General features: G+C 40.7%; 1 protein-coding gene across 2 annotated transcripts in view; it reads right to left on the bottom strand.

Moving 5' to 3' along the window:
• MAP3K7CL (MAP3K7 C-terminal like) overlaps positions 1-20,969 on the bottom strand; it is a 50,209-nt gene extending 29,240 nt beyond the window's left edge. Inside the window, exons 1-2 of one of the 2 annotated variants that reach the window (XM_036379995.2) lie at positions 20,895-20,969; positions 13,937-14,137 (exon numbers count right to left, since the gene is read on the bottom strand). The gene's annotated coding sequence lies outside the window, so the exon portion shown is untranslated. Of the gene's footprint in view, positions 1-1,071; positions 1,390-13,936; positions 14,138-20,894 lie in introns of those variants that run through there. The other variant, XM_036379986.2, reaches the window with a different exon arrangement.
• Between the last annotated feature and the right edge of the window lie 48 nt (positions 20,970-21,017).

The raw sequence follows: 21,017 nt of genomic DNA, 5'->3' as shown, positions 1-21,017 counted from the left end.
AAAAGCCAAATAAATTGCAGCCATGTATGCTTTAGATTCAGGAAAAGACCCTTGGAGTCAAGTGAAATATTTTATTTTGAAGTGCATTGCATCAGAGTAAATAATTTTTACCTTCTGAGCATTCTTGATCTTTTCCCCACCCTCACTTCATAAGAAATATCTGAGACATCGCACTGTTTTTAAAATACAACAGAACTACCAATGCAAAATTCTTAAACATATTTCCCTTCCTTACTTCCCAATACAAGGTAAAGAAAAATACCTCTCCAAATGAAGAGATTTTAAGTGATAAGCAAATCCTTTAAAAAAGTCTTTTCATTGTTCTGTGCTGTTTGTACACTGTCTCTGACACTATCTCAAGTGGTCTTCCACATAAGAGTATACTTCACATTTCACATCATAGCCTAAGAAATAAAAAGGATGCCTTCTACTAGAGTTTTTAAAGTTGCCATAACAATATTGCTACAAGACTTTTTTTTATTCCAATCACATACTCTGTGGTGTGCAATGTTTTTAAATTAACGCTTTTAATCATCTACTCTGTGAGGGCAAAAATCAATACCCTTTCAGTAAGAAATGATGAATTCTATTGAAACACAAAAGAAAATTTTCATTTTATTCTAATTCAGAAAAAAAAGGACATCATCCTTATACACAGCATTTACCCTGTTATCATTTTTTTAAAATTGCATTTATCCCTTCTCTCCTTTTTTTTTGCGAAATCCTCAAAAAAGGATTTTTCTTTTTCTCTCCATCACAAAAAGCAATCACAGAGAAGAGAGAGGGATGGAAAAAGCCTGTGTGCAAACAAGGTGATATATTGAAACATGCAGACCAACTGCCCCTAATTCCCCACATGCTTTCTCCAGAATTGAAGAACATTGTCTCTCTAGACAGAGATAAGAGTGAGTGGGCAACCTGGAACTTAATCAGATTTAATGAGCAGCTCTCATCTTCCCAACAATTGCCTATAGAGCTGGCTGGCTGCTGTTCCTCTGTAAAAAACCTGCAGCAGAAGTCAGATTAAATGCTGTAAGAGCTCTATGGATTTTTTCACACCTGTTGCCTTACCTCACTTAGCGGAGTGTCTGCACTTGTATAATCCAGGGCCAGCCACTGCCTTGGCTCGTCGTTGCCTTTATGGAGTAAAGCTTCAATAAAAGAAAAGGCTGCACCTGCTGCATAGCAACAAACTGACAAGGTCTGAGAAGCTGAGACAGCTGTCAGGGCAACATGCTGCTACCTGCACTTCCCATAGGCTTTGCTGTCCCAAAAGATAACCCTTTTCCATAATTCTGATTTTCCTTCCTCTCCTTGCCAGGGATGAGGGATTATGATGCTGTCATACTTCAGGGAGGAAAAAATCCTTCTGTTACAGGCATTATTAAACAGCAAACTGTGGTGAGCCCAAGATTTTTAATTCATTAGTCCTGGCAAACCTGAAATACAAACAGACTTGCTTCATAGGACAGGAATGTTTTCAGCATGACCCAATCAGTGTCTGTGTCTATTCCAGCAAACTGGCAAAGATAGCATGACTCCAGTCAGCAAAAATGTCTGCAGCTCCAATCAGCTTGGGCTGACACTGCCAACTTGGACTGGCTGCAAGCACACTCTCAAATGATAGCAGGGACTATCAAAGCTAACAACAACTGATGCACTCGGCCTCTTGGGCTTGTGTTCATGTTGGCTTTGACTGAGCCAGGCTTGTTTAAGAGAAGCCACTATAGCCCTTCACTTCTGAGGAGATAACAAGCAAATCTCACAATGTGTAGGCTGTAAAAGCAGATATATTTATAGAGCAGCCAGTGATGGCTGTGATAAATGAAGCTGACTCAGAGATTTGACTGAACTCAGAGGATTTCCCAGTGTGATTTCAGATAGCTTTTTTTTTTCCAAACTGCTGGCAAGCAACTTAATAGATAAATCTTGAAGTATTACAAGAGATGAATTTCTTCAGTTTAAAGTTTTATTTTCTGTTGTCAGAAAATAAAAGTTTAACCCCTGTCATGCACAGGTACTACCTAGATGACTTCTTTGATTGAGTCATTGGAACAAGTGGAGAAAAATGTCATTGGAACAAGTGGAGAAAAATGGAGAACAATTACAGAATGATTTTACAAAATATCTTTATTGTTTTGTGCTTGAAAAGAGGGTCTCCTTCAAAATGTATGTGAAGGTATATTTCATCTTTAAATTCCTAATGGAAAGAGTTTATCTAACCCAGATCTGTATAGACACATTCCTAGATTCCCTTGGCTCAGCTGAGATATAGAGAGGTTGCTGGACAAATAAAGACAGGAAGGGCTAAAGTAAAATTTTCATCCTTCCTCACTCTCTCACCTTCTGACCCTAGACCAGGACTGATCTCACCAGGGCAAAACTCTGGAAGCTGCCAGTTACCCTTGTGGCCTCAAAAGACCTTTTTTATACTTCAAAATTACTGAACTGCAAAAATATCCTACCCACACTACCTTTACACCAGGAATGACCTGGGAAGGCACTGGACAGCTACACCATTAGTTAGGTATCTCTTGAGGCTGTCTTTAACTGCAGTGGGACTTCAGAGCTCTGGCCCAAATAGCTGGTGGAAAGCCGGACTGCACCTATGACTACACTGACCATTTTCTCTTCTCTCAATGTGTTTCTGAAAAAATTGAGGGTTCCTTCCTAAATGTCTCCTTTGGAAAGGGCAGAAGACAGATTTGCCTCTGATCACAACCATTATAGCAAATAACATTCTACAGCTCAATATTATCATCAGCTGGTATTGATGTCCAGCTCCACATCCAATTACTGTGAAAGTATTGGAAAATACAGAAAATCCCAAAAAATATTCTGCATCAGTTTCCATGGAGCCAGGGTTTTCCCCAAATGTAAAATACTGCTTTGTATGGACAAATGGTATTCAGATGGAACTCCAACTTTCATTACATGCCATTACAGAAAAGCCAAAGAAAGGCTCTCTACATGAAATCTTAACACAAGCAAAGTTTCCAGTATCCATGACAGCAAGGGTCTTGGACATAAATGATGTCTGAATAGGGCAGGGTGCTTTTTTCCAGATGGCTCTGACACTCCACATTTCCAGACTGACACTTCAGTTGCACTCACTTTAAATAGCACGTGCACTTGCAAATTTAGTAGGTCATCATTTTATGTGTTGCAGCCCACTGTATCCATGTGTTTTTGAATTTCACTGTTTCTAGTTAAATCTGTATTATTCCCAGACTCATGGAATCACAGAGCTTTTAGGCTTGGAAGGGACCTCTGGAGATCACCCTGTCCAACCCCTCCTGCCAAGGCAGGGTCACCTGGAGCAGGTGACACAGGAATGTGTCCAGGTGGGTTTGGAATGTCTCCAGAGAGGGAAACTTCACAAGACTCCTGGGCTGCCTGTTCCAGTGCTCTGCCTCACTCCATGGAAAAAGTTCTTCCTCATGTTTGGTGAAACTTCTTGTGCAGTTTATGGCCATTGCTCCTTGTCCTGTCACTGGACACCACTGACAAGAGCCTGGGCACCATCTTCTTGTCACCCTCCCTGGAAATTACTGAGATCTCATCTCATCTCATCTCATCTCATCTCATCTCATCTCATCTCATCTCATCTCATCTCATCTCATCTCATCTCAGTCTTGTCCAGCCTAAACAGGCCCAGCTCCTGCAGTCTCTCCTCCTAAGAGATGCTCCAGAACCCTCATCATCTTTGTGGCCTCTGCTGGACCATCTCCAGAAGCTCCATGTCTTTCTTGTCCTGAGGAGCCCAGAACTGGACACAGTTACATTGTGTGAAGTTTCTGTGAAGTGCGCTGCCTCTGAATTGTGGGCTAAGATCCAAAACTGCACAAAAAGGCCCCCAATTTGCATTTAAATATCAGCTCTGTGCTATACCCAATGATTAGTCATCTGACACCACTACTTTATGGGAGGTGGCATATTTTTAAAATGTGAGATTTTTATAGCATTCTGCATACAGAAGATCCAAGCATCAGGATGAATTATTTGACTGTAATTGCTTTATCAACTATCTATTCTTGGGATGATTGTGCTAAAACTCTCAGCAACATGGACTCAAACAGCATATTTTAAAAAGTTCTTTAAATTACTTTGTAAGAGTAAACTGGGGAAGATCTCAATTTTAAACAATGGGGAAATTGAAGTCTAGGAGGATTCACTTTGTGACTGGCTCAAATTAATAGTCCAAGGCATTTGGGTAGAAAAAAATCTCACAATTCTTACTTACTAAAAAGATGATTAAAATAATTGCACCAAAACAAATTAATTTCCAATTTCTTGCAACACAAAAAATACTTCTTCCTGACAGACTGCACATACACCTTACAGTCATCTCTGTGAAAATTACAGAATGCTGATAACTCCAGGGTGTTTTTTTGTTGAGTGGTTTTTTTGGTTGTTTTTTTTTTTGTGTGTGTGTGTAGGAGCACAACCTGCCTTGTTCCTTTTTCAGAATACTCTTAGTTATCAGGTTCCTGGTATCCAACCAAAAGTCTTTCAGTCCTGCATCACATTATGAAACTGGTGATGTGCTAGAAGGGGAAATCACTTTTTATTCATCAAAAACACTTTAAAGGAATATACTCTAAATTAGGAACACTGGGACTTACTGATATTCAATACTGGAAACATGCAAATTTTCAAAAAGTGTTAGGATGAAGTAGCAGTTATTTTACAGCTGTTAAAAAGCCAATATCTGCAATCTAATAAAACACCTGTTGCCTTCACTTTTTAGCTGTGCTACTTTCAATTCATCTCAGTGTCCTAGTATAAGTAGTATTTTAGTAGCATATGATCTCATTCAAGCTAAAATGGTGTTTTGCAGATTGCCAGTCTCTATTTAAAAACACACTTTAAATATTCTAGCATATGGAAGATGTTCCAAGAAGAAATAAACTAATATATATATATATATATATATATATATTGCCTGAAATTACACAAAGAGCAAAATCACTCACAATCAAACATCCCATATCCTGTCAGCTGGAGCAACCAACAGAGCATTTCCAAGAGTGTTCTTGGGTATTACCTCTGGTCTCCTTGCCTATGTAGTGTTTTAACACGGGTGAAAAATAATGTACTTTCACCAAAGTTCTAGTCTCATGAATGGCTGACCCCCATCAGATTAAATTAAATCATTAACTCCAGCAGGAAAATACATTGTGCACTGACTTACAAAAGAGGACATAAACAAATTTATAATTAATGGCAAATTGATATGCAATAGTTGAATTCACTTACATAGGATCACACAGGTTTAATAAAAGAGATAATTGCCAAGAAATCAAAGATTGGCTTGATCAAGGTAACGTGGATTTACAGGAGCCAAACCCAGCAATTCAGCAATTTTTACACCTGCCTTGAGATCATCTACAAATAACTACATTGTGAATTATTTGAAAACCTGATTGGTGAAAAACTCCATCACTTCCACAGCAAACTCCAGGCAGAAACTGTGAAAAGCTAATTCTGCTGAAAGAAAATGCAAGCCTTTTGAGAGATGATGCTGCCAAAGACCCTTGTGAAACTCTGCATGGAAAACAAGACGAAAGTTGAAGTTAGAAATATTACTGGAAAAGCTTCACTATTGTCAGAAATCAGTGGGTGCAAATTTACACACTTTTTCACATCAGCATCAAGATGAAAAGAACCTTTAGAAGCTAATTATGGGAAGAATGATGGTGGGTGATCTCAGCAGGGAATGCTGAAGGAGGACACAGACAGTGCAGCAATTCCTTGGGAGGTCAACAGCTGAATGTTCAAAGCCAGCATTGGCTACCACTGGCTAACTGGAAACACCAGCATTTAAACAAAAATCCATCAATTTTGCTTACCAATTGTGCAGATAAATTACATTCAGCTTGGTCTAGCTGAGATTGTTCTCTCACATCCATGTAAAATGGATTAATCACTCCATTGCAACTGGACTTGCTGTTCCTGAAGGAAATGCTTAGCTTACCTCATTTAAGAGCTCACCTGAAGAGGACACTACAAGATATTACAGCCTCACTTGATGATGGCTGAGGTCATCATGCTATCATGGGTACATGCACAACACTTTCAAGGCAGCAAACTCTTTCATGAAGCTTTGCTGCTCTGAGGAAGAAATCAGCATGCAGAAGAATGTGACAAAATCCCAAACAGCAGCTTGTATTCTGGCAATACTTGAACCCTCACTACTGATGTAGCACTGAAACTGCCTTCAGTAATACTGATAAAGGGGCCAAGGTGGACATAGGGCAGCACTTTTACATGAGAAAGAACCACAGAGAGTCTGGCACAGGGGAAAGAATGGGCATAGACTATGGGGTGGAATTAACACAACCACCAAAGCCCTCCCTCCCTCCCTCCCTCCCTCCCTCCCTCCCTTCCTTCCTTCCTTCCTTCCTTCCTTCCTTCCTTCCTTCCTTCCTTCCTTCCTTCCCTCCTTCCTTCCTTCCTTCCTTCCTTCCTTCCTTCCTTCCTTCCTTCCTTCCTTCCTTCCTTCCTTCCTTCCTTCCTTCCTTCCTTCCTTCCTTCCTTCCTTCCTTCCTTCCTTCCTTCCTTCCTTCCTTCCTTCCTTCCTTCCTTCCTTCCTTCCTTCCTTCCTTCCTTCCTTCCTTCCTTCCTTCCTTCCTTCCTTCCTTCCTTCCTTCCTTCCTTCCTTCCTTCCTTCCTTCCTTCCTTCCTTCCTTCCTTCCTTCCTTCCTTCCTTCCTTCCTTCCTCCCTCCCTCCCTCCCTCCCTCCCTCCCTCCCTCCCTCCCTCCCTCCCTCCCTCCCTCCCTCCCTCCTCCCTCCCTCCCTCCCTCCCTCTTTGATTCCTCTGTTTTCTTTCACCCCTTTAGCCAAACCCCACTTCTGCATGCTTACAAATTAGGTCAGGGACTAACACCACTTTTCATGCCAAGTGTGTAATTCTCTAATAAAACTTCCTGACTGTTTGCTGACCCTCAGACTTTTCTCATTCCTTTTGACCAATGAACATTTATGAATCTTGGGTACTTCCTTCCCCTTAAGGGTGGTCATCATAGCCACACAATGCTGTCTAAGTGCAATATTGACATGAAAGACTAAACATCATCTAATTAATTATTCAAGATGACATATTGCTTCTCAAAATGATGATATTGATATTTCTCACAATAAAGAAATGCTAATTGGCTCTGCTGTCAGTTTTCCACGAAAAACCAAGGAAACAAAACCCAAAATTAACAAAATATCCACCTCTTTTGTTTGATTTTGAGTACTCCACAGGAAAGAATTCTGATGGTTTTATCACTTAAACTGAAACATGTTTGATGCAGGGTTTTTGACAGATTGGCGTTAATGCTCTCAAACGTATGAGTTACCTTTGAAAACCAATTATTTCAGACAATAGAGAATAAGCTCTAACTTTTTATTCCCTTCCTTACACCTAATCCATAGTATGACTAGAAGTAGCTGTTTACAGAAACCTGCTCTTCAATGCTGCCCCTCAGAGGGCACATTCTAGAAATTCACAGTATCACAGAATGGCCTGGGTTGGAAGAGACCTTAAAGATCCCCTGGTTCCAAACCAGGCCATGGGCAGGGACATCTTCCACTAGACCTGGCTGCTCCAAGCCCTGTGCAGCCTGGCCTTGAACACTTCCAGGGATGGGGCAGCCACAGCTTCTCTGGGCAACCTGTGCCAGGGCCTCACCACCCTCAGAGGGAAGAATTTCTTCCCAATATCCCATCTAAATGTCATCTCTGTCAGTGTGAAGCCATTCCCTCTTGTCAGTCACTCCCTTGTCTAAACTCCCTCTCCATCTTCCCTGCAGATTCCCTTCAGGTACAGGAAGGCTGCAATTAGGTCACTCTGGAACCTTCTTTTTCTTCAAGCTGAACACTCCCAACTCTCTCAGCCTTTCCTCATAGCAGAGGTGCTCCATCCTTCTGTCCATCTCTGTAGCCTCCTCTGGACTCATTCCAACAGGTCCAAGTCCCTCTTGTGCATTTGAAGCCTACTGACTGTGCTGCTGCTGACTGTTCACCAATATGGCACATTCATGTATAATTCCTTAATTGCTTTAAAAATTGCATTTGCTACAGCAAGTTTTGTCCAAAAAACAACCTTGATGCCTCATTCCACATTCATGCCAGCCCCTAGGGACAACCTTGTTTTGAGTTTATGATTTTCCTCATATTGTCATCCATAATAATCTAAAAGCAAAATGAAATCTCCAAACTAAACCTGTAATAATTTTTTAATAAGCTCCACTGGCAGTACCAGCTAATTGTTTTAGCACCATGAACTAGAGACAGGCTGCTGTAGCTCCTGTTTGAGGCATCTAAATCCTGATCTAAAAAAAATCAAACATGTGCACATACACATTTTTGTATGTTTCAGGTTACACTTTAGATGATCAAATTGTCTGCTACTTGAGAATTTCAAGTCTTCAAACATAATACAAAATTAGAAAATTACTATTGAACTAGCTAAAAGAGAAATAACTCCCATCCCGTTTACCTAGTTCTTAGTTTTACAGCCATAAATAAAATCAAAGTGGTTTAAAATGAACTAAACCAGCAATTAATATAGCTCACAATTCTTGAAAAGTTTCAGAGTGCTCTTTGTGCAAAGAACTGACTGTATTACCACAGCTTAACAACTGATGATATTTAATTTTAAAGCATTACTTTCAAAAGTTACAAAAGCTGTGGCAAACAGACATGACAGACTGGTTTTGAATTTTAAAAATTTCAAAAACCAAGTATAAGAAAACAGTTTCAAATATTTTTCCTTCTGAAAATTTTTTTACAAGCCATAATTTGCCATTAATGATTACAAAAAAGTGAAAGGTTACACTTAGACAAATAGACAATGTTAAGAAACATTGTCTAATTTCTTGCAGATGAACCCCCTTTCTTTAAAGTTCTGTATACCCACATATTAGACAGTTTTGCTATTCCTCTTCACACCACCATTCAGAAATTTCACCATAATCTCACTTAAGCTTCCTTAAACCAAGAAATAGACACAAAAGGTTAAAGCAGCAGGTTTCTGTGAGACTGTTAGATGCTGTGTAAAGACTCCTTGTTTTATTCTATTCAGGGAGAAACATCTAAAGCATGTGTCTGGAATCCTCTATCACAAGCAAGTAGAGATACATGCCCAACTGAAAATAATCTATTCTTCAGACTACTGAGAAGTCTGCAGAACATTTTCAGCCTTTTGGAACCATACATCATGCAATGGTGTCATACAGATGGCAATCCCACTTGTTCTAAGATCTCCCTTATTTTCACCCTATTGATGGTCTGGGATATTTTATTATAACTCTAAATCTGACAATAGATTAACTGAATAAGCCACACTGTTGTTAGTAACTTAATCTACATCATCAGTGAGTAAAATAATTAAAAAATTTTTAACAGTAAAAATATTGTACATGGCACTCTCATTGTTTCAGCTTGGAGAGTGATTCTAGTATGTAATACCAATTGTTGGCTTTCAAATTCATAAACCTTTGTAAGTCTCATCAGAATAGAGCATTTTCTTTTGTAGTTTTTTTGTACATGCCAGCAGTAATAGAAATTCAACACTGAAGACAAATTGCTGGTTACACTGTATGGTAGAGAACTAGAATCATGGAGGCACAACTTCAGGGAAAAGACAACTTTTCTAATATCCAGCCTAAACCCTCCCTGACACAGCTTCATGCCATTCCCTCAGATCGTCTCACCAATCACCAGAATCAAGAGATAGGTGCTGCCTCTCCACTTCCCCTTGATTTGAGTCAGTTGTAGACTGTGATGAGGTCTCCCCTCAGTCTTCTCCTTGATGCTCACATTTTAGTCACAGAACTCAGAATCTGAGCCATAAAGATGCATAATAAACATTTAGACATTCACTTTACTGTACTATGTTTAAAAAAAAAAAAAGGAAAAAGGATGTTCAAATACATCATGGATAAAATCTATTTTTGATAAGCAATGAACACCAAGCCTGCAGAGTTACTAAGATAAGCAATACTGATAATGAAAAAGAGTTTGGACAATTATCCTTCAAAAGAAAAAAAAGGCAGAAATTTCTTTATGGTTTGATTACTGTTTCAAGAATCTTAATCCAAATAAAGGGTTTGAAATTAAACCTGCCTGATATTACTGAGTCTTGGAATCATTAAGGTTGGAAAAGACCTCCAAGATCATTGAGTCCAACATTTGACTGGACACCACCATGTCACCTTCACCTTGGAACTTCAATGTCTGGTGACATCCTTTAGCCAACATCAGTGAATTTGGGGCTTAACAGCAGGATGTAACCTTTTTTGTTGTTGTTGTACATATTCCAACACTGGTACTTTCATAATAACCTGTTTTGAAGCTATGTTGGGAAATGTTCTCTGGTCATTCCTTATATGTAAACTGTGTTGCACTACTTAAAGGATGCCTTGGTTAACTGTCTGTAATGATTTTATTTATTTATGTGTGTATATATATATATATATATATATATGTCACTTTATTTTTAAAAAGAAATAGTACAGTCTTCAACATAACAGGTTTCTTTTAGGCAGTGTGTGTGACAGCTATAGTGGGTCTATAAGCTGCACAGATAATTTGGCTTAACAGATACCAGCTTGACTAGCCAACTCGAAGTAAACAAGTCCCAGACACAATAATGCTAGGTCAGATTCAAACCCAAACAGAGGACCTCAGCCAACCCCTCTGAAGCACAGATGCACCCATGTCATTAACCAGTGAGCTAGGTGGAGTAGACACCCTGAACCAATCATGTCTGTAAGCGAGTGAAATTTGAAAGCCTTATAGAAGGAGCTGCCCCACAATAAACATAAGCTGTTACTGCACGAACCTTGTTGTGTCCCTGTCACTTGCCTGTCTCCAAAACAGTAACAGTGTGTATCTACTGCTCAAACAGAAGATCACACTTGGGGTATTTAGTGTGCAAGGCTGAGAACCAGTCCCATGCAACAGTCTCAACTTTTGGTAAAAATCCATTCTGTGGCTTTTGGCCCATAGTACATTATGGCATGATTCCCTTATTTGTGCAACATGGTGTATCTCCTGCTTTGCATAAGTGCACAGCATTTATTCATTAACATTTCCTTAAACACCTCAAGAACCATGTAGGAAAGACTGCATTTTCCATAGTGTGGGCCATTGTAAAAGCAGGCAACCCCAACGTCTGGGAAGAATGATGCATCTGACTCCATGATATCAGAAGGCTAATTAATTAATTTATTATACTATGTTATTCTATACTATATTACACTACATCAAAACTGAAACAAGCACTCAACTGAACAAAATCTTGTTTTGCGTGTCCAGACTGTCTCCTGCCCGACAGCCTGGACTCGGGCTTGGCCCTGATAGGCCAAGGCAACAAAGCACCATCACTTTGGATAAACAATCTCCATATTGCATTCCACTTTGGCACAACACAGGCACAGCAAATGAGATAAGAATTGTTTTGATCATTGTTTTCTCTGCTTCTCTCACTGCTTCTCTCAGGTTCAGAGCATGTGAATCCCACAGTGGGCTATGGTTCTTAGTTACAGCTGGGCAGGCTTTGCAGTGCAGAAATGAGGGCTGCAGGGGTGTCTTTACAGTTCTTCCCATTCACAACCAGGCACAGATTCGGCCAATTTCTGAGTTGCTGGGAGATAGATGGCTGACAGAGTAGCCAGGAAATAATGGGACACATTGAAGTTCCCTAGGTCATACTGGCAGCAAGAAGGACCAGTGTCCTTGCACACCCTGGGCCAGAAGACTCCCACTGACCTGAGTTGTGGAGAATGAATGAATTTCTCAACAGGTATATTCACAGGACTCATGATGAACAACCCTAAAATTAATGATAATGGGGACAATATGAGAAACAAAATTTTTAGTTACTTGGGGAAGGCCTTTAAAATTATTTAGGCAGATAAACAAAGTACTAAAAATTGGAAAAGCCTCCGTCTCCTGAAGATCTAGTACTGGTTTAGACCATCCTTAGAAAATTCCAAATTGGGCATCAAAGTCACATTATGACAAAGTGAAGAAGGAAGACTGCAGATGTCAGTGGCTCAGGCACTAAACAGCATATGTTGTGGTCTTGAGCTCAGAATCCTGCCTTTTTAACTATTTATTTTTTTGCTTAGTGTTTTCAGAGCTGAAAGAAATGCAAATCAGGTGTGGTAGCAGCTTGTTTCCAGAAGGCTGCAGATAGATGTTATTTATTCTACTCTTCATTATTTCATTTGGGTATTATTTCTTATTAAATCTTAATTTATTCAATGCTGGGTTTGCCCCTCTCTTCCACTGTTTCCTATATTTTCCAGTTACATCCTAAAACTCCCATTTCCCTCACTCCTCAGTTTTGTGTTCTCCAAGTTTCCACCACCACATAGGTCCTGGTAAGTCCTTCCCACACAACAAGAACAGCAGTAGGCATATATTTCCAGGTATTTCCAGGCTTCTGTGCACTCTACTGGATAAGAGTTCCCATGACCAAGCTGAAAACTTGGTCATATGTTTGGTCATATGTTGGTCATACATTTGGTCATACTTGGTCATATGTTTTCCTCATATGAGGAAAAATGTTTCGCTAGCCCTTATCTGATCCTGCACATCATTTCCTCAAGCAAAACAGAACTTAGCATCTAGAGGATGTGTAATTTTTTCCCAATTATGTTTTTTTCTTGTGGCAACAAAACAAGAAGGATCTCAACAATTTTGCCTTCTCCCATGAAATAAAGGCTCTTGGATTGTATTTTGTTGAGTACCATACCAGTGTCACAACATATGTCTTGATTGTACCTGCAATACAAACTCAATATAAACAGCATTGATTCCTTTCTGAGACTATCATCCTTTTCAATTTCCTTGTTCTGAGGAACTTCTGATTTCTTGTCACTTGTGCAGGTGGAATCACAGAATTGTTTATGTTTCAAAAGACCTCTAATACCATTGTGTCCAACTGTTCCCCCAGCAGTGCTAAACCCACCACTAAACCATGTCCCTCTGCCTCATCTAAAAGTCTTTTGAACACTTCCATGCTAAAGCAATACTCCTCTAAAATCCCCAGAAATGCTTTCCTGTGGGTCAAGCTACCTGGATTAGCTATAGCAGAGAGAGCACACACAGAGATAAGAATTCCAAATGGTAAGGAAATCTTGCTTTCCTGTTGTCATGATCCGCTAGTACAAGCGGGGGTCATGATGATTCGTTAACTGATCTCAGAGTGCAAAAACAACACAGAGGGGATTTCAGTATTAATCAAAACAAATGCACCTTTTATTGGGTGCCCACAACAAATGTGATAGAAGGATTAGAAAGGAGATAAAGGATAGAGAGATAGAGAAAAAGAGGGAGGGATATAGCTACCAACAGAGAGACGAAATCTTTGTGGTCCAGGCAACAGATCTGTCGTGTCACATTGGGGAGAATCTGAAAGTCTTTGGTTAACTCAGGGGTCTGTTATAGTCCTCCAGGGGAGGGGAACAGGTACAGGACAGTGGAGAATAAGTCCATTGAGAACAAGTACAGACAGTCCAGTTCTGAAACAGGACAAACCAGTCCCAGCAGTGAGCAGGACCCATTGTTTCAGGACTGGTTTCTATGGGAAACCAGTCTTGGTACAGCGAACACATCTGCAGGTAACACTTGGCAAACATCCTGCTTCAGCCAGCCCAGCACTGCTGTGTTAGAATTATGGGAGTCTCAGTCTCGGTCCTTGGGAGGGGCTTCAATCTCTGTCCTTGACGATAGTTGTGAGGCAGATGAGGGATTTTCCATGGGGGATCACCAAAGTTACCTCAGAAAGTCAGACTTCCAAAGTGACTGGTATCTGACCAAGAGGTGGGGAAATTCATGGGCTATTGTGATGAATGGGGATGGTCCCTGCTTGAAGCAGTGTACCATGGTGGCACAGCAAGCACACCCGCAAACAATCACTTGGTGAGTACCCACCTCAACCAGGCCAGAACTTCAGTCAAGGTCTTCAGGGTCTTGGTCTCTGTCCTTGTGATGGTCAGGAGGGAAATGAGGGAAACTTCAGACCATCTCTTACACCACCCTGTGACTCACGTTGCCTGACAAGAGAGCTCCATCAGCAGGGTTCTGTAGTGATGTTGTGAAGTCTTCAGGACTTGTCAATGTTGGTAGCATATCCTGGAAAACAGAGACAGTACGTCAGAGAGAGAGAAGAAAAGAAGGAAAGGAAAAATCGGAAAAAGGAAATAGGAAACAATAAACAAATACAGTCAATATTAATACAACAATTTTTTCAAATAATCAAAACAAATCAAAAAAATAAAAAATGATTTTCACGCGATTACAAAAAATTATTTCAAAACACACATCCAAATTTTATAATCTATTTATAATTCATAATTATGGTTTACTCATATAGTTTGCCTTGCATCAATAGCCTTGGGGAATGTCCACAGGAGAGAGGAAATCGGCCAGGTTATAGATGGCATTAATTATAGATGTCAATTGTGTGAACTGTTTCATCATTCTCCAATTCATAATGAATAAGATTGCTGATAAAATAAAACTAATCAAAACTAAAATCAAAAGGACAATGATGGAATGACACAATTTGTTCAGGACACTTGTGGCAGTAGGTGACCACCTAAAAAGAGTATCCCACCACCTGTGTTTGGCATTTTTTCTTACCCTTTCTATAACACAATGTATTTCTTTCACATTGTGAAAGAAATACAGTTACCAGGGTTTTCTGTCCGTTTTTCTTGACCTTTCCCAAAATATCGATTAAATCCTGATGAAGCAACAATTGCTTTACCCAAGTAAGATTCGTCACAATGGGGGTAGGCAATAGTTTGTGAATCGGTGTGTAATTGGATTGTAAAAGCTGATAAGAAGTAACTGGGGCTTCACAAGAAAAATCACATCCTGTGATTTTAGTAAAGTTACAAACACAAAAATTTGAATGATTTTTAGTATCCACTACTACCTTTTCTACAAATACAGTATCACAAGCAGTTCTAAGGCATGACCACCCATTGCCTACATATACAAGGACTGCTTCAGAAGTCTCGTTAGGATGAATTTCAAAATGACAGATATTTTGCTCTGTCCAGACATATGTGTTGAGCTATAATTGCAATACTTTCACAGATGAACCCCTGTTGTTCTCAGACAATAGGAGTTTCTAAATTAACAGTTTGCCATTTCTCACCAATTTGATGAGCTCATTCCCTAAGCTTGGAAGGACAGAAAATAGCACCATCATGATTCAGCCCTAATGCAATCATAGGAAACATCAAATGCACTGAGGCATTACATATAGTTAGTACAAAGGGGGTGGTTGTGTTTGTGATGGGGTTGTAAGTAAAATCCAGCAAGATTGGAATTCTTTTTCAAAATCAGTGGCAGTGTACCAAATTATTTTCCGAATTTCAGTAGGAAAAGTGCTTTCTTCACCTTATAACTGAGGCAGCAACTGACTGCATCCACAATTGAGCCTGGATACAGCTGAGAGCCAAAGAAACATTGTTTGCTGTAGCACCGAGTGCATCAATTACCAATTTGTGGTCATTCACATTTATCTTTTCCCTATTTGGTAATATGTTTGATAACAACCACTGATGTGTTCCCAAAGCCAGTAAGGATGACTGCAGTGGTTGTAGTAATTTGGTCAAATCTCTAGTTGTGGCAGCCAATTTATTCATTAATACTTCTGAATCAATGCTATTTAGAATCCCCAATCCTGTTCCCACAACACCAGCTATGTCTCTTGGTGTCCGTCTTTTAAAAGGGTTCCATTTTCACAACCAGGTAGTCCAGCCCTAGAAGGAAGTTTGCAAAAAACGTGAATGAGCTGGCTGAATTTCTGAGGCATTATTTTGCATTGGCAATTTGTTTAAGAGACCATGCTGGTCTCTTGTTGTTGACCTGTTTTCCTGATTATATATGGTCCAATTTAAAAAATTCTCGGGTTTAGCATAACGGATGGTTGGGTGGTAGATGTTACCATAAAGGGAGGGAAAACATTATTTTTGTCATCCAACACTAGTGTTATCATGGTTTATCAGGTCTTTGTGCCCCTCAGAATTCTTCTGTGAAAAAGTAAACACAACAGAATTCTGCCACCAAGAGGCAGAAAAAATTAGAATGATGGAATTATCCAGAGTGTATTTATCTGATGCTCTTTCCCCAGAGCATTGGAGGCTACCCATGCATGTTCATTCTGAGGGGTTTTTAGCACAAGTGGTACTTGCCCTATAGTAAGAGAGGTCCACCAGAACAGGCTGTCCAGGGTAATGTGCTGGATTCTTAGGATCATTTGGTACACACAGCATAGGAGTCAGTGTAGATATAGACAAGAGAGGTATTCTGTACCTCATGTTGGAAAACACTCCAAACAGCTATCAGCTCCCCTGCCTGAGCACTGCCTTCTCCTTAAGTAATAATTCCTTCACCAGAGGAAGTGTGGAGGGCTGCTGCCCTGTATCTCCACACCTTTCTCCCTCGTGTAGCAGAGGCATCAGAGAACCAAGACTTTGCTGATTGTTTGAGGGAGAAAGGAGGGGCTACTTTAGTTACAGAGGCAGGTTTGTCATGGCTGCTACCCAAGCTCTCGGTTTCTTGTATCACTAATTTTTTTACAGCTCCTTTTGTTATTGAGAAGATGCTACAGTACTGTTCAATCTGAGCATACCACTTTCTAACTGAAGCTCTCTGGGCCACCCTGTCAGGTGGGGGGGTCCTAGTACTGACTGTCTTAATAACTTCGAAAGGGCCTCTCAATACAATTGGTTGTTGTCGTGCAATTTTTTCCACTTCTATGAGAGCTAAGCTAACCACAAACAATCCTTTTTCCCAGTTAGTGTATCTCTTCTCAGGATCTTTGAAACCACAGGAATAAAAACCAAGAGGCCTTGTTGGACCCCTAGGACCCCGCTGCCAACTATGGCTAAAGGGTCTCCCTTTCCAAGGTGTTCATTCCCCTGGCCCATAAAGCTGTACACTGTGTCAGGGACCATGTGTGATGCTTATCTCCTGATGTTAAGAAAACTCCATGTCCCCAATATCCACTGGCCTCCTGTTCAGACAAATCAATTTGATGTCCCCCAGAGAGAGACACTCAAAATACGTATTCTGTCTCTGCCCGTACTCCTTTTTTATGTGCGGGTCGAGATCTTCGTCATCGATATAGTTGTATTCTGTTTTAATTAGAGGTCTCAAGCTACAACAGCAGTGTTCCCCACAATTTTTCATCAGAGTTAATTATTTTTGAGGGTAATTTGGATTAATGTGAGGAGTTTCCTTCTCCTCTGCCTCTGTTGAGGAATCAGCATTCTGTGAATTCTTAAAATATTCATCTCTCAAGGCAGCCCATAATAAATGATTTTCATTTCTTTGTTCATCTAATTGCTTTTGCAAAATTTACACTAAGTTTTGAAGGGAGTCTATTATCGCTTTTTCCTCACTTCTTCACTTAAGGTGACTTTCTATAGCTGCTGTAAGACAAGCTCCCAAAACTGAGCATAAAATAGTTTTGTTTTTGCCTAGTTTAAATTTTGTTTCATGTTGTAAAGAACATACTTTATCAATAACATTTTCCAAATTAAACCAGTTACTTTGTGCCCATTCTTCTCCTCCTGCAGAAGGTTTGGCATTATGTTTAGATAGTAGAGCATAAAATTCAGCTTAGCTTTTGCACTGAGGTTTTCAGTCATTTTGTGAAGGGACCAGAAAACCACTACAGGGAGGTACAGACTTAAGTTACACAACCACACAGCCTTTGCTGTGTTTCCCTTCGCTTCCCTGAGTGGGTGAAGAGACCAAATCTGCCTGGGAGGTACTCCTTAGTTACTGGTTGTCCCTTTGCTTCCCAGACAGTGCAGATTCACACATACACAAAAACAGTTTCCCCTTTTTGCACTGTGAGTCTCTTACACCTGTTTAGCTTGCAATCCTCTGCACAAGTGAGAGAAGCCCAGGATGAGGGTAGTGTTTAACCCAGGACCCGTAGAGCAATGACCTAAGTAGTACTTAGCTGACTGGACATACTCTAGTTGATTAGTCTGTTCCTTCCCATTACATTACAAGTGACATAAATACAATCTGGGGGAAAGCTAAAGTAACTGCTGCTGCTGTTACTAAGAGAATTACTCTGAATTTTCAGCCCTATGTGGTTCACAATTTTTTTTTGGGTTTAAGCATGATTCTCTGCAAACCCCGGATGACCCTTAGCCTTCCCTCAAGATGCCACTTACATTTTCTTACATTTTTTTTCACTGGCCAGTATTATTGGTGAAACACAATTGTTCTACTCACACTTCAGCAGATGCTTTTCAAACCCTTCTATTCCATAGCTGAATAAGCAAACAAAAAATAATATTCTGTCCTTCCTATGAACTTCCAAAGATCATGTTAAAATTTTACCCTCCCAGAATTTGACAGACAAGTGCCTACAGATAAGCTGGGGATTTCCATGTGCACAATTATAGATTTTGGGTGGTGAAAGTGCAGCCAATAGCCAACCCTCTGACCTTTGCATGGTCCTTTAGCATGTCAATGTCTATGCAGAAAATAAATGGTGTAGATGCATGGCTAAAAAAAGATCAAGGCCAAGTCAAAGTTGTGATTAGACAGTCCCAAAGAAATCCTGGTTTTAACATAAAGAGATGTTTTAGTGTTAATTCAATACAGCTTAATACATAGATATTGTCTATATTCATAGTCACAAGCATACATATATATTATGGTTTTAGTGGTATTCTGGCTTTAAAAAAGGTAGGTAGCACAAGCTTTGATAAAAGCACTGTGCCAAGAGGGCAGTTCAGAAATCATAGCATCAAAGAGTGTCCTGAGTTGGGAGGGACCCACAAGGATCACTGAAGTCCAGTGGAGTAAGTGCTGTGGAGGGAACAGTCAGGTATTGTCTGCTCTCGGGGGGGTTCTGTGTGGATTGCTGATTTTCTCTGTCAGAAGTACTGTTGCTGTTAGTGCTTGTTTTCTGAACTCATTGGTGTTCCAGTAAATTGCTCTTACCTCAACCTGTGATCTTTACCTCTTATGCTGCCTGTTCTCCTCTCCATCCCACTGTGTGCTGGGGTAGGATGGAAAGGGAGGACAGTGAGGACATGGTTTCAATGGAAGTGGAAGCAAAAAATTGGGGAGTACCATTCCTAAATAACAACATCTCTCAGCCACCTCTCCTTCAGGCTGGACAAGCCAAGTGACTGCAGCCACTCCTTGCAGGGCTTCTTCTCAACATCCTTCACCATCTTTGTAGCTCTCCTGTGGATGTTCCCTAATAGCTTTATAGCCTGCCGATATTGGGGTGCCCAGAACTGCCCCCAGCACCTGAGGTGAGGCTGCTCCAGTACAGAGCAGAGCCCAGCAGAGCAGGACAATCCCCTCCTTGGCACAGCTGGAGATGCTGGGCCTGACACCCCCTAGGACACAGCTGGCCCTCTTGTGACTCATATCCAACTTTCTGTAGACCAGAATCCTGAGGTCCCTTTCCCCAGTGCTGCTCTCCAGTGTCTTGCTCCCCAGTCTGTCCATACATGTGCGGCTGCCTCATCCCAGGTGCAGAATCTGACAGTTGTTTTCGTTAAACTTCTTACAAATACCTGGAGACAGTAGAAGACAGCAATGGCACAGAGAAAATGTAGATTATAATGAGAAAAATTTATACAAAGACTTGTGAGAATGTAGATTATAATGAGAAAAAAATATACCAAGACTTGTAGAATTAGGGCAAAGTACAAGAGTTATTCAAGCATAAGAGAACTGTGTAACTTGCAGCCAATGAACACTAACTCCTTTGTTTGCTGAAATGTATTTATAGTAAAAAGTTTTCATAGTTACCATGCATTATTTATGGAAGACCATTGAGCACCCAGGCTTGTGCAATTCTGAAATAAATTGTGTATCTTGAGCGTTTAATTATTGGCATGTTGCACACCAAGTTATGAGTCTGATTTTTGTGGACAATAACAGGACAAGCGGAAATGGATTTGAGAGGAATAGCGGACTTTTCTTTACAAACAAGCTGTGGGTCTGCTGGTAGATAAAACTAGCACTGGGAGATAAAAGAAACAATGGGAAGGATTCCACTGATTGATGAATGGAAAAAGATATTTACTTTTACAAATAAACTTTAGGTTTGCTGAAAAATGAAATTGGACATTAAGAGATGAAAGAAACAATGGGGAAGAAAACCCCTAAATTCTGTAAGAATTAAAAATTAAAAGGGAGGGTTATCCATTAGAGAGAAATCTTTGGGATCAGGCATTCCGGGAAGTCTGTACCTCTCAAATATCTCAGCCAATGGGGAAAGAGAGAAGGGAAATTAGGATAAAAAGGAGGCTGCATCCTCCAAAAATTTGAGAGATCCCAGGGGAATGCCCCACGGCCTCTCCCTTTATCCAAATAAAGCCAGAAAGGACTCCTCTGTCTCCTTTTTGGACATAAACCTCTGGTGTTTGTGGAGTAATTTTCCTAACAGCTTCAAAATGAAAGCAAGCAGATTTAGATTGGGTATTGGAAGAAAGCCTTCCCTGTGAGGGTGGTGAGGCCCTGGCACAGGCTGTCAAGAGCAGCTGTGGCTGCCCCATCCCTGGAAGTGTTCAAGGCCAGGGATGTGTTTGGACGGGGCTTGGAACAATTCAGCCTAGTGCAAGGTGTCCCTGCCCATGGCAGGGGTTGAAACTGGATCAGCTTCAAGGTCCCTTTTGACTAAAAATCACTGTGTGATTCTATGATGCTTAGTTTTCCTATCTGCGCATCGTGCTTCCATTTAGAGAAGTAGGTACTAAGTGAAACGCCTGACAGGAGTCGGCTCAGTTTTATGACGTTTATCATCGGTGGCCATTAAACTCCGCGCTGTTCCTGGAACTTCCATCGCAAAGCGTACCGAGGAACGCCCGGGCGACGGTCTCCTGACCTGGACACGGAAAGAGAGAGGGAGCCCCCACACTGGTCCGGTGCTCCCCCGGCGGCGAATCCGGCCCGGCCTAAGGGGGCCCCCGCGGCCTGAGGGGCGGCCCGGCCCCGGCCCCGGCCCGCC

The sequence above is a fragment of the Molothrus ater genome, chromosome 2, assembly GCF_012460135.2.
Source record: "Molothrus ater isolate BHLD 08-10-18 breed brown headed cowbird chromosome 2, BPBGC_Mater_1.1, whole genome shotgun sequence".
NCBI classification, from domain to species: Eukaryota; Metazoa; Chordata; class Aves; order Passeriformes; family Icteridae; genus Molothrus; species Molothrus ater.
The sequence above is the reverse complement of the archived record's forward strand: the minus strand, read 5'-3'. Positions and strand labels throughout refer to the sequence as shown.